A 13941-nucleotide genomic window follows, 5' to 3' on the forward strand; every position below is an offset into this window, starting at 1 on the left:
AATGCAAAATTAATATCTAACTAAAATTGATCCTGAACCTCTGCAGCGACATGAAACAAAATCATCAGGAAAATACTACACACTTGATTTATAACTCCCTCATCAGCTGTCTTTCAAGAGACTGGTCTAGTTGTTGGTTAACAGCCAAAAATATACACCAATCCTTTTGTTCTAGAAACTGTGATAGTAAACCCCTTTGTACCAAAAGAATTATTAGCATGGATGAAGTTATTATTCTATATTCCTAATCCACCTCTATTTTCCCATCTTTAAACAGTGTTTTACTGGTGTCATAAGGTTTCTGTTTTGTTTTGAAAATACAGATAAGTGGAAAGAATTTGCTCATAAAGTGGTCAAACAAGATTTATTTCTCTTCCACATACTGAGTTTTTATAATTGGAAAAGTACTCTATCACCATGTGTCCAGCCGTGAAAAAAAAAAAACAACAAAACCTTTGTCATCATCACAGTGGTTTGCTTATGTAAAAACAAGAAGAGTGCCTTGCAGGTGAGAAAACTGTGTTATTCTAGTTTTTACATATCATTTACAGTAATTTAGTGAAACCAGGAGACCAGCTTTTAACATAAAGTGTTGCTGCATTAATACATCAGTAACTTCTTTCAGATATAAAAAGTATTTTTGTGATCTATATTTAATAACTGGCTACCAAGTTAAGAGTGAATTGCTGTTTCTATTAACATTTTCCCCCTGGCTTATAATTCAACAGTTTAATTTACTGTATCATACACAGTCTTCATTTGGGTGAATTTTCCTCCTAAAATATGGTTTAAGCACCTTTTTTAAAGATAAAAGCAAACCAAAATAAAGGTTTGTAATTGGCTCAGAACTTCTGGTATCAGTAAGTTAATGAAAAGATAGTTTTAAAAACAGAAATGTTATGGACACTCAGACCATGTTCACATTATATTGCAGTTGAAAATATATAAATCACAACTATGTTCTAACGCACACTTCAAGTGTTCCAGCAGAGTTTCCTTGACCAGTATGCAGAGGGACTCTTCTCTCGTGTACCTCCAGTAATCACTCCTGCCAGCTTTCCCTCAATTCCCACACTCCACACAAAAGAGACATAATTTTGGCAGCTCTATTCCTGGGAGCACCTGTCTCATCAACAAGCATTCTGAAGCCTCCAGTCAGCTGAGTTCTTTGGCCATGTTGACACTAGAACACTAAAGTAGTGTTAAAGTAACTAGTTAACAATGAAAGCAGAACTGTATTTGACAATCATTTTCAAACATAGATTTTTGCAAACATGATTTTAGCATATTTTGATCTCCAGGATAGATGAGTTTCTGAAACCATGTTATTGAGTTCCTGTGATTGTTCTTGGGGTACCTAGGACTATAAGATACCTTGTTACCCAGTTCCCTCTTAGCAGGGTTCTATTCCAGTTTCTGTACTGTTAGCAACCTGCATGGAGTCTAGGCACATAGACTGTTACAGTCATATTTAGAAGCCATATTTAAAATAGTTACAAATGGTATGTACTCAAGGCTCAATCTGTAAGACTCCCAAAAAACTCTGCAGCTCTCCATTAAACAAAAGAAGTACTTCTGGCCTTTGTTTCAAATGGTGGCCTTTACAACCAAATGCCACATTCTCCTTTAGGAACCTAAATAAAGTATTATTTTCTCCTATTTATGAAGCTTCTCTCATTAGGGGTCTTTGTCACACATTGTCACATTCAGGATTTGACAGCTAAAATGTCTATAACTGGAAATTAGAAAAGAACATTTACTACCTTACAGAACTGTGTTTCTCTCTTCAAGTGACTGTCCACATGGATTCCACTTCTGGTGACCTGCAAGATGTGATCTCCTAGGTAAGAGGTGGGGTTGGAGAAAACTTAAGAGATTCGTATGAAAGATGAATCACCTGACTGAAACTCAAGTCTAAAACAACCTTTGTTATGAATTCAGGTTGATGCCTCAGCGTCACTTTATCCTTATGGACCACTGTGTAAGGTGGACCAGCAATAAGAGCCTGAATTTCCCCTACCCTTTTGGCTTCTGTTATTGCTAATAAAAAGACCATTTTCATAAATAGATGGTACTGTGGGCACATTGCTAGGGGCTCAAAAGGAAGGATCCATTAATACAGTGGTCCCCAAACTGTGGGGCACACCCACCTAGGGGGCCATGGAGGAACATTTGTGGGGGGGGGGGAGAGAAGGAGCGCCACCCAGTTCCATTCTGCCCCCAGCTGCAGCCGTACTCCCACCCCTGCTCTGCCCCCAGCCGCAACTCCACTCTGCCCCCTGCTCTGCCCCAACCCAGCTCTGCCATCATTCCCTCTCTGCCCTCAGGCCAGATCTGCCTCTAGCCCCAGCTTCCCACCCCCGTTCCCAGTTCTTTCCCCAGCTCCATTTTCAACCCAAACTCCTCTGCTGAGCCAACTTTGCAGTAACGGAGAGGGGCACAGACAGAATTCATTACTGGTAAGGCGGGGGACAACAGAAGTTTGGGCACCACTGCATTAACTTAGTTAAGACTATATTAAGAGTCCTAGTCCAGGAGTGAGGGGGCTCCTGGACTAGGGGAAACACATGAATAAAGTCTTTGGGGAAACTACCAACTGTAGGATGGGAAAACATGATGTGATTCTGTATCGGGGATGATGGTAAGTGGTTATTGCTCCTAAGCACACCCTCAGAGAGCTGATTGATAGCCATGAGTTCTTTCTGGATAACCGGTCATCAAGAATAACAGAAATCAGAGTGTCTAGAGGAGACAGACTGGGTTGTGCTGCCCAGAGTGTCTCTTCCATTTCGCTGCATAAATCAGCCTAGGAGAGTCCTTTGCGCTTCACACTAACATATTCAGACCTTAGCTTCTTTCAGTATTATTTTATCAGCCAGCATCCATACTGTGAGGGGCAATGATGCTGAGTCCTGATGTACAATCTGCCCTTCTCTCTTGGAGATTATGTCTGGAAAGACAGGTAATGTTATCATGGGCTGTGCTGACAGGTTCATTAGGTTGGAGTCCAGAACTGTCTGGGCCAAGCTGAGTCCATTACTACTGAGTCCTGTCAGCATTTCTTTAGGACCCTTGGTACTAATGGGATTGGTGGTAAGGCATAGGTTATCTCTGGAGTGCACAAGACGAGGAAAGCACCTGACAGAGAACCTGGGCTCAGACTCCGACCTTGAGTAAAACGTCTGAAACTTTGCATTTTTATCTGTGGTGAATAGATCTGCTTTTGAGTGACTCCACCTGTGGAAAATGCTCTGCAGGATGGAGTCTGATAATCTATTTGTAGTCAGTTGTGAATTGCCTGCTGATCTGGTAAACGAGGACATTCTGCAAGCCTGGTAGATGCAGAGCTACTGTTGTGATCTGGTTATGAACAGACCAGTTCTGTAAGCAAACAGCATCTTGACAAAAGGCGGGGAGGAATAGTCTCCTCCCTGTCTGTTGATCTAAAACTTTGCTGTTGTGTTGTCTGTCATGACCTGGACTGTCAGTCCACTTAGAATGGGGAGAAATGCTATGCAGGTTAGCTGAATAGCTCTAAGCTCCAGGAGTCAAGTATCAGAGAGGGGTAGCTGTGTTAGTCTGGAAAAGCTGCAAAGAGTCCTGTGGCACCTTATAGACTAACAGACGTATTGGAGCATGAGCTTTTGTGGGTGAATACCCACTTCGTCGGATGCAGCTCCAGGATGTTTGTACCAAGGTTAATGTCTTCCGTGGTCTGTAGGCCTTGAGTTTGAAGGTGATCTTCCTGGCTGAGTGCAGAACCATCAGTTATCAAGAAGCAGAGAAAATGATATCCCTTTGCTTACCTGGAGAATGTACCTGTATCCTTATAATATCCATGTCCATGTGATATCTGTTTGGAAGATATTCAGATTTCAGCTCCCTTTGCATGCAACATAGGTGAAATCTGGCATGCTATGTATCATTAGTGCAGCAGGCCACATGACTAAGAATTCTGAGGCAGTGTCTTACAGATGTTCGAGGGTGAACCTGCAGCTGGTTGATGAGGTCTACCATGGTACTGACTCTGTCCTGTGCAAGATAAGCTCTTGCTGTTGTGGAATCTAGCACTGGCCCTATAAACTCTATTTTTTGGGTCAGCTCTAATGTTATCTCTGATCACTCGGAGTCCCAGAGTAGAGAAAAATTGTAGGATCATATGAATGGAGATGTTCACCTGATGCAGTGATTGAATGAGCCAATCATCAAGGTACAGATATACCTACATCCTTTTCCTTTCCCAGGTGAGCCACTATGACTGTCAAGTACATGGCAAATACTCTTGGCACTGCTGAAAGACTGAAGGGCAGGACTCTGTGCCGACAGTGGGAATTTCATACTAGCAATCTGTGTGGTGGACGGATTGATATGTGAACGTATGCCTCCAGTAGGTCAAGAACAGTAAACCAGTCTTGAGGATCTAAGGATGGGATTATAGAGGCCAGAGCTACCATTCAGAATATGAGGTGACAGATAAAGGTGTTGAGATTTCTGAAATCCAGAACTGGGTGTCCCCTCCTTCTATGGGATTAGAAAATAATATGAGTAAAACCCAACCCCTCTGAACACACTGGTCATATGAACAAGATTGAGATAAGCAGGTAGGAGATGCCTCTCCTCTGTGTTCTGAAGGGGAGGGAGAAAAAGACTCCTCCTCCCCTAGCGGTGGGACTACTCTAACAGGGGTCCTAGGGTGAGCGAAACTCTCTCTCTGCCGGCATTGAAAAGGTGCAAGGTACGACGCTAGCAGCTGTGAGCCACTCCAGGCAGCAGGACACTCAGTACCGTCAATAGTACAGTGTATGTCTCCCTCACAGTAGAAAGTAGATATGACTCAGGAAGAACTTGGTGCAAATGAAAATCGGTGCTGAGAGTGACTGCACCACAGTATTTGGTACCAGCATTGTGGGTACTGAGGTGATGGGCACTTGGTGAACTAATAACAGTATAAAGTGTTGGTACCAGACAAAATACTGAGCTCCATTAGAGACGGTACCGATGGTCAGTGCCCGATCTCTGTTAGGGTGTCAAAGGGACATGATATGGACTGTAACCTACCCTTTATTTGAGCAACTTGAGGCTATTTATGCTTCTTTCTACTCCATTCCTGGGAGGCTGACCTTGATTTGTGCTCCTTGATGAAGCAGTGTTCTTTCCAACCCCTTTCATATGAGTGGATGGCAGAGGATATAGCTGGTCTTAGAAGATGTTGCCTTCTTGGATGAATGAGCCCAGGAGCTTAGGATACTGAGTTCTTTTTTAAAAAATAACAGGGATATGCTCTTTCCCAAGGCTGAAAAAGCACCTCAAGTACCCATCATTCATAGCTGCCTCAAATGAGGGGCAAGTTTTGAAGCCTGGGGACTCACCTTTAGCCACAAGCACTAAAACCTGATACAGGGGAAATCCCTAACACTAAGAAGACTCTTTTTTAAGTAGCCACAACTAATTCTAAAACTATGCTAACCACAACTACACTACTTAATCAATACTAACTAATTATATATATACAAACAAAAAGAATTTCAACTGCACAGAGTGTAAGTGAAGTTGATACAGCCAAGGATACCGTTTCACAGCCACAGACAGTAAGAAGGAACTGAAGGATGGCTGGGCCCTCCGGATTATATGCCCTTGGGTGGTGGTGGGGGCATGAGGATACGTAAGGTGCAGGCACAGCACTAATGGACACTGCTGGCTGAAAGTATCCAATCATGATGTGGAATGCATGTGGATAATCACTCAACTAAGAACTTTTCTTTAGTTATCCTATCTAGTACTGGGATAAATGCAGGAATTCAGAAGCTAGATTTAGGAGATGAGTGAGTCTCACCTAAGCAAGTGGGCCATGCTTGGAGAAGCACGATGGAGACACTTTCCCAGTGCAAAGAAGTGTATCAGCAGGCTGATCTCAGAAAAGAACAGTATTGAGAGAAGATGGGGCAAACTTTGACAACACAGCCAGCTCAGGAGGCTGGTGAAACCCCATTCTCAAAGATAGAGCAACTGTGAAGAAAAAATGGGGTATGTATATTAGCTCAAATATAAAAATAAATTTGCTCTGGCCAAACTTGTGTTTCCTTTTCTGAACACTTGAAAAATCAAGCTTTACAAGCACAAATATTTGCAGAAAGCTGATTTTAGGCTTGCATACTTGAGTATACCAGAAGTGGCATATTTCATATAGGACAGAATCCTGGTTGACAAAGCAGGGGACGGTGTTCCTTAAATCTTCCCCAAGTCCCAGAATAGAGACAATTAAATGAGCCAGAATGCATCTTCCACAGCCAAGACCACTGACTTACACATAGTTATTTTGTAAGAATGCAATGAGACTAAATTAAATTTCAACACTGAAACCATCCAGTAAATCTTAATTTTCCTAGGAATGAGGCCTTGGTAAAAGTCTGTGTGACCCAAAAAGAAAAAAAGTTTATTCTTTTTAATTGACTAATCCTGCTTATCTATTTTCCTATTCTCTACACTTCTTTGTTTCCCTGAGAGAGTCAAAGCCCCAATGGCATCTTAACCTCACTCAGCCAGGTAACACGAAAATAAGTGCTGAGTCAATCAGAACTAACCAACCTAGCCAAGTTTTGAATATAGAATAATTAATACATGTAACAAATGGTTTCAGATCAATCCAAAAAATTAAAATATCTCACAATCATTAGTAATTTTGAATAATCTTAAGAAAATTTTATACTGCTTGTGGATGTTACAGAAATATAAAAAGTTAAAATTTATGGAGTAAAATATTTGTCTCGAATTAGTCACTCAGCTCTCATATATAATGTTTTACTAAGATAAAGCCATATTTCAAAATGTTTTTAGATTTTTCATTGGTGCTTGAGTACTTCAAAAGAGTGTGCACTGACAGCACTAAAGACCTTTGTTTACCCAGAGAACTGGTACAACTTGTGTAATATCAAATTAAGGGTATGTCTACATCTACAATTTTGCAGCGCTGGTTGTTACAGCTGTATTAGTACAGCTGTATAGGGCCAGCGCTGCAGAGTGGCCACACTTACAGCAACCAGCGCTGCAAGTGGTGTTAGATGTGGCCACACTGCAGCGCTGTTGGGCGGCTTCAAGGGGGGTTTGGGGAACGCGAGAGCAAACCGCAGGGAAGGAGACCTGCTTGCTCGGGGGTTCGGGGAACGCGAGAGCAAACCGCAGGGAAGGAGACCTGCTTGCACGGGGGTTCGGGGAACGCGAGAGCAAACCGGGGAAGGAGACCAGCTTCCCCGCGGTTTGCTCTCGCGTTCCCCGAACCCCCCTGCAAACCGCAGGGAAGGAGACTTGCTTGCTCGGGGGTTCGGGGAACACGAGAGCAAACCGCAGGGAAGGAGACCTGCTTGCACGGGGGTTCGGGGAACGCGAGAGCAAACCGGGGAAGGAGACCTGCTTCCCCGCGGTTTGCTCTCGCGTTCCCCGAACCCCCCTGCAAACCGCGGGGAAGGAGACCTGCTTGCTCGGGGGTTCGGGGAACGCGAGAGCAAACCACAGGGAAGGAGACCTGCTTGCACAGGGGTTCGGGGAACGCGAGAGCAAACCGGGGAAGGAGACCTGCTTCCCCGCGGTTTGCTCTCGCGTTCCCCGAACCGCCCTGCAAACTGCGGGGAAGGAGACCTGCTTGCTCGGGGGTTCGGGGAACGCGAGAGCAAACCGGGGAAGGAGACCTGCTTGATTACCAGAGAGGCTTCCTCAGGTATGCTGGGATACCTGCTTATTCCACGGAGGTCAAGAAAAGCGCTGGTAAGTGTCTACACTTGATTACCAGCGCTGGATCACCAGCGCTGGATCCTCTACACCCGAGACAAAACGGGAGTACAGCCAGTGCTGCAAACAGGGAGTTGCAGCGCTGGTGATGCCCTGCAGATGTGTACACCTCCTAAGTTGCAGCGCTGTAACCCCCTCACCAGCGCTGCAACTTTGTGATGTAGACAAGCCCTAAGGTTTTGTCTACACTGCTAAATGAACGACAAAACTTTTGTCTTTCACAGGTGCTTTAAAAAACCCACCCATCCGCTAAAGACAAAGGGCTTGTCTACATCAGAAAGTTGCAGCGCTGGTGAGGGAGTTACAGCGCTGCAACTTAGGAGGTGTACACATCTGCAGGGCACCACCAGCGCTGCAACTCCCTGTTTGCAGCGCTGGCCGTACTCCCGTTTTGTCTCGGGTGTAGAGGATCCAGCGCTGGTGATCCAGCGCTGGTAATCAAGTATAGACACTTACCAGCGCTTTTCTTGACCTCCGTGGAATAAGCAGGTATCCCAGCATACCTGAGGAAGCCTCTGGTAATCAAGCTGGTCTCCTTCCCCGGCTTGCTCTCGCGTTCCCCGAACCCCGAGCAAGCAGGTCTCCGTCCCTGCGGTTTGCAGGGTGGTTCCGGGAACGCGAGAGCAAACCGGGGAAGGAGACCAGCTTCGCCGCGGTTTGCTCTCGCGTTCCGCGAACCACCCTGCAAACCGCAGGGAAGGAGACCTGCTTGCTCGGCGGTTCGGGGAACGCGAGAGCAAACCGGGGAAGGAGACCAGCTTCGCCGCGGTTTGCTCTCGCGTTCCCCGAACAAGCAGGTCTCCTTCCCTGCGGTTTGCACGGTGGTTCGCGGAACGCGAGAGCAAACCGCGGCGAAGCTGGTCTCCTTTCCCGGTTTGCTCTCGCGTTCCCCGAACCCGAGCAAGCAGGTCTCCTTCCCTGCGGTTTGCAGGGTGGTTCGCGGAACGTGAGAGCAAACCGCGGCGAAGCTGGTCTCCTTCCCCGGTTTGCTCTCGCGTTCCCCGAAACCCCTTGAAGCCGCCCAACAGCGCTGCAGTGTGGCCACATCTAACACCACTTGCAGCGCTGGTTACTGTAAGTGTGGCCACTCTGCAGCGCTGGCCCTATACAGCTGTACTAATACAGCTGTAACAACCAGCGCTGCAAAATTTTAGATGTAGACATGGCCAAAAGTTTTGCTGCAGCAAGTGGCAGTGTAAACAGCTCGTTGTCGCTCCTGTGGACAATGTGAAACTCCGCTCATAGGGTGTGGAAGTATTTTGTTGGCAAAAGTACCGACAAACCGCGTTTGCACTGCCTGGCTTTTAGTGATGAGCTGTGTAGTGTAGACAAAGTCTATGTCTTTCCACACTGCCTACCTCAACCCTATTTTTAAAAGGTGAAGAGAACAGTTCAGTCTCAGTGACTGCTAAAATCATTGGTTTCTCTGCTGGGATTGCTAAGAATACTGCCAATTAGCACTGAATATGATGGGTGTGTGTAGGTGCAGGTTGCTTTGTGACATGCACACTTGTTCACCACAAACAGCTTTCACATGCACATTACAAACAGCAACAATCAATCATTATCATTGTCTTAATTGTCCTCACGGTATGCTCTTAACAAATAAAAGGGAACTCAACGTCTCATGGTTTCCATAAATCCATTTACTTTAACACACGCCTAAACTTTTAGGGATACTTAATCAGTTCTACAAACTGTGATCTGACTTGGTTTTATCCCCCCCTTTATAACTGGATTATCATTTATTTTGAGGAGTTCTGGATTCACAGAAGACTATACTTTACAAACCCCTTCCAGGCACATAGTTAAAGTTTGTCATCTACTGAGAGATGGCATAAAAATAAACAACCATGAAGAGACAATACAATTTATAAAATAGTTAAAATTGTGGTTGTAATCATTTTTCAAAAGTCTGTTTCATGTGACCAGCTATGGATTGAAATTTTTAATAACCAACATTATTGCCTACTAAACTGCCTATGCTCCAGGCAGGTCAGCATCTGTGCAGCATTAAATCATAGCCATGTGTTTCTCTCAAGGGATTTAAATTTCCAGAGTATTAGAGCAGTGGGTCTCAACCTTTCCGGATCACTGTACCCCTTTCAGGAGTCTGATTTACCCCTCAGTTAAAACTACTTGCTTACAAAATCAGACACAAAAATACAAAGGTGTCACCGCACACTGTTTCTGAAAAATTGATTACTTTCTCATTTTTACCATATCATTATAAAATAAATCAATTGGAATATAAATATTGTACTTACATTTCCGTGTATAGTATATAGAGTTGTATAAACAAGTCACAGTTTGTATAAAATTTTAGTTTGTACTGACTTTACGAGAGCTTTTTGTGTAGCCTGTTGTAAAACTAGCCAAACATCTAGAAGAGTTGATGTACTCCTTGAAAAACCTCCGCGTACACCCAGAAGTACACATATCCCCTAGCTGAGAACTGCTGTATTAGAGTACCCAAAAACACACTTCAGTGTTCACTTAATCTCCAGTACTATAATTCCCCAACCTTTCATTGTCAATAGGCTGGTTTTGTATATGACACTGTCAAAATCTAGATAAGAGAAGTGGAATTTAAAGGACAAATAAATGAATGAGGTTCTTCACTCTCAAAACCATATTTTAATCTCTTATGTGCAGTGCCTCTTACATTTGTGAAGAGTATAAAAATTAAGGAGATTTACTTATTAAAAAAAAGTTGATAAAATATTTCAGCCCAGAAAGAAAGAGAAAAATAGAAGCCAGAGTAAAGAATATGCTGCTGGCTCTGCGAAGTGCATTTAACAAAACACTGAACTTGCTGTATTTTATTTAAAAAAACCGCAAAACACCAGTCTTGTAGCTGTGAAATACTTTTTCTCAGTACGGGGTATAAATGTGTTGTATAACTTTGTAGTTAGGGATAGAAAAATTTAAATCTTTGCTTAGGATATACCTAGAACTGTCAGATCTCAAGTGAAATATCCTGCTTGGTCACAGTTTTTCCATTTCTCATAAATTCCATGCTATGTATTAAAGTGACAGTCATTTAAACGAAGTTCAGGTAACAGAGGGAGTTATGGGAGAAAAACTAAAATGAATAGATGCTTAGGGCTTGATATTCATTTACATTAAGGCCCCTTTACACCAGTCTGGCAGTGCAAAGCAGCCTTACAGTGAACGGAAATGTAATTTATATAAATGAGAATGAGGTCCCTGCTGTCTATGCTGGTTTCTATGGGCTCTGGTACCAGCAGGATAACGTTAATACTTCTAACCAAAAAAAAACCAACAACAAAGAACTAAGCCAAGCTTTTAAAATGTATTTTAAAACTTGCTGAAGCTTCTGAATTGCAGCCAAATTAAAGTTTTTTAACTTGGATTTTATTTATAATTAATTTAATAACATTCAGCAATTTTTATAAAGACATCCCACCCATCTTGTAATCTAATAACTATCTTACAAAAGAAGCTTTTTTAAAAATGGAGAGAGGATTGGTGGCCTGCTGATCATAGACTGTCTGCATTGCCATCTAGAAGATCGGGGTTCAACTATTGCTCTGGGATGCTTGCTCAACAAGTGAGGACAAGATGAAAACATGGTGAATGTGGCTTGCTCAACCCCTGGGAGCCTGAGGATGACTGAGGTGGAAGAGTGCTATTGCCATTCAACATTACCCTTTTTTTTGCCAAATAAAGAAAAGCTAATAGTGTGCTCCAAACGGAATTCCATTCAGTCCTCCTTAGACAGAAAGTTAGTACTTGCGTACAAAGCCTTTTCTCTATGCATAGAGGAAAATATGTGCATCTTTCCAGTAATATTTCAAACTTACTTTTAATATTATATTCTTCAGTTTAGAAGGAACAAGATAACTCTACTGTTCTAAATTATGTTAGCTTCTGGAATGGAGGTGCACATTTTTACATGAAGTAGCTGCTATCATCACATAATACATAACATCTAAATATATAACAAACAAAAGCAATATTCATTGACTCCATCATTATTGTACCAATGCTTCTATGTAATAGTGACAAGTGACTGTTTTGGGGAGCAGGTTAAAGCTAGAAATATTTTCAATCTGTCCCCCAAGATAAGAGTATGTTAACCTATTTTTAAGCAGCAGCACAATCTTTCCCGAGAGAAAGGTGTGTCTGTTAAGCACAGAACTAGGAAACCAGAATTCAGGAGTTCCAGTCTCCACTCTGACCCTGACTTCTTTTGCAGCCTCGGGGAAGTCACTTGACAACTTTCCTTCCATTTACTCAACCAAAAACCTACTTGCTTCACATGGTACTTTAAGTATTAATTAGCATTTGTAAAGCCGTTTGAAGATGGAAAACATTATATAAATTCTAAGCACTATTTTCAGAATTGTAACGAATAAAGCGAACCCAAATTACCAGATTTAGTAATAGTTCTGTCTAGCACTATTTGGATCAGATAAACTAATACATAGTCCTCTCTCTTTAACTGAGACTGTTAGACTCTTGGTGACTACAGATGCCCTCAGATTTACGCAATTGTTCTGTTCTGGAAAGCCTTGCGTAACTTGATTTTTGCATAAGTCAGAAACGTATACCCATACGTTACGCAAAAATTTCCGCAACTCGAAAATCCTATTTCTGGTTTATGGAACCTTTTCCATAAGTGTGAATTTGCGTAAATCAGGTCTTGGTCTTGCGTAACCCAGGGAGCGTCTGTATCTCAAAAAATAAATGATCAGTTGGAAGAGATGGGGGACAGAGCATGCAGAAAAGGAAATCTTATTCTTTACATTCTTTTAGAAAAATGCAAAGTTTAATTTAACATTTTGGGATGTCGGAATTGACCTCAATCCTATTTTGTCACTTTCATTTCCTTTCTGTACATAAGTATTGGAGCATAAGGCTTTTCCCACATGCCAAAATTTCCATTTGAGGCTTCTTTACCTTCACATAAACATACTTCCATTAATATTACACAATGGAATAATTTACTTTTTTCATGCCGTTCCATTGCATCCTACCCCTTTTCCCAAACAGGGCTGGCAAAGGTATGTAGGTTTTGTCTGTATGCTGGACACTTCAATCAGCACAGATCAAATCTGTACCATAGAGAAAAAAATCGACAGAAATCACAAATTTAGGGTCTTTTGCAGAGTTTGTTGTATCATTCAGAATCATCACTTTCAGTTAACTAAGGATATTTCCAGGCAATCTGGCTATGAACTGATTACACGAGGTAAACCAGGAATGCCAAAATTGTGGCTAACTATGCCCACTGAGCTCCTTTCTACCCACACAATTCCACCACACTGTCATTTGTAAATGCGTCTATGTTTGTGTCTATGGGAGAAATGACCCAATGGCACTGAGCTGCCAGTTTATAGCAAAAGTGAGGGAATGAGTTTTCTTTGTGTTCTTGTCTCTCTGCCGGAGTCCAAACAGAGGGTGCAGAGAGAACAGAAAAACAGGACTCTCAGTTTTGCAACAGACCTGTGATATTGCTGCTGACCATAATTATCAGTCAGGCTGATCTCCAGAGTCTGCTCTTCAAAAACCCTAAATCATGAAGTAACTCAAAAGGCACAATTTCTGGTAATAGCAATTCACATTAAAATATATATTTTTGGTCAAAGTCTAATTCAGAGTTGGGTTATTATTTCTAGTGAAGGTCAAGTTTTTAGCTTTAGCATATTGGTGAACTATTTCCTTTTTTATTAAAAGAGAGGGGTGTGCTATGTGTCATAATCTGCTCGGGATTTTCATCTCCACATCCTCACACACAGACATTTCCACTGGAACTCTGTGTAAGTCATATCCTATCAAGTGAATCCTTTCAGAGATTGTTACTTGTGTTAACACATTTACTGATTGACTTGATGTAGCCCTTTGAGAAGATAAATGGGCTAGTTTTTTAGAAGAACTGTCAGCTATTGTTTGCTTGTTGAATATACTGAAGAGACCCAACAGTAATGTAGGTTTACATCGTTTTTGATAAAAATCTCAAAATCTTTAATAAATGTGAAAAAAATTAGCAATCTCACTACTATGTGGCTTGATGCTTAAAATGTTCAAATACGGAGTAATCCAAAATAAAAATTCAGAAGTGTTTTCTCTCTAAATAATCTTAATTACTTACTGTAATTGAAATTGATCTAGGTAAGTACTTTTCAAAACAGA

General features: G+C 42.2%; 1 protein-coding gene across 4 annotated transcripts in view; it reads right to left on the bottom strand.

Moving 5' to 3' along the window:
• Window positions 1-13941, bottom strand: part of GNAL (G protein subunit alpha L) — a 314416-nt gene that overhangs the window by 82902 nt on the left and 217573 nt on the right. The gene's annotated exons all lie outside the window — the stretch shown is intronic.

This window comes from Gopherus flavomarginatus, chromosome 2, assembly GCF_025201925.1.
Source record: "Gopherus flavomarginatus isolate rGopFla2 chromosome 2, rGopFla2.mat.asm, whole genome shotgun sequence".
Taxonomy (NCBI): domain Eukaryota; kingdom Metazoa; phylum Chordata; order Testudines; family Testudinidae; genus Gopherus; species Gopherus flavomarginatus.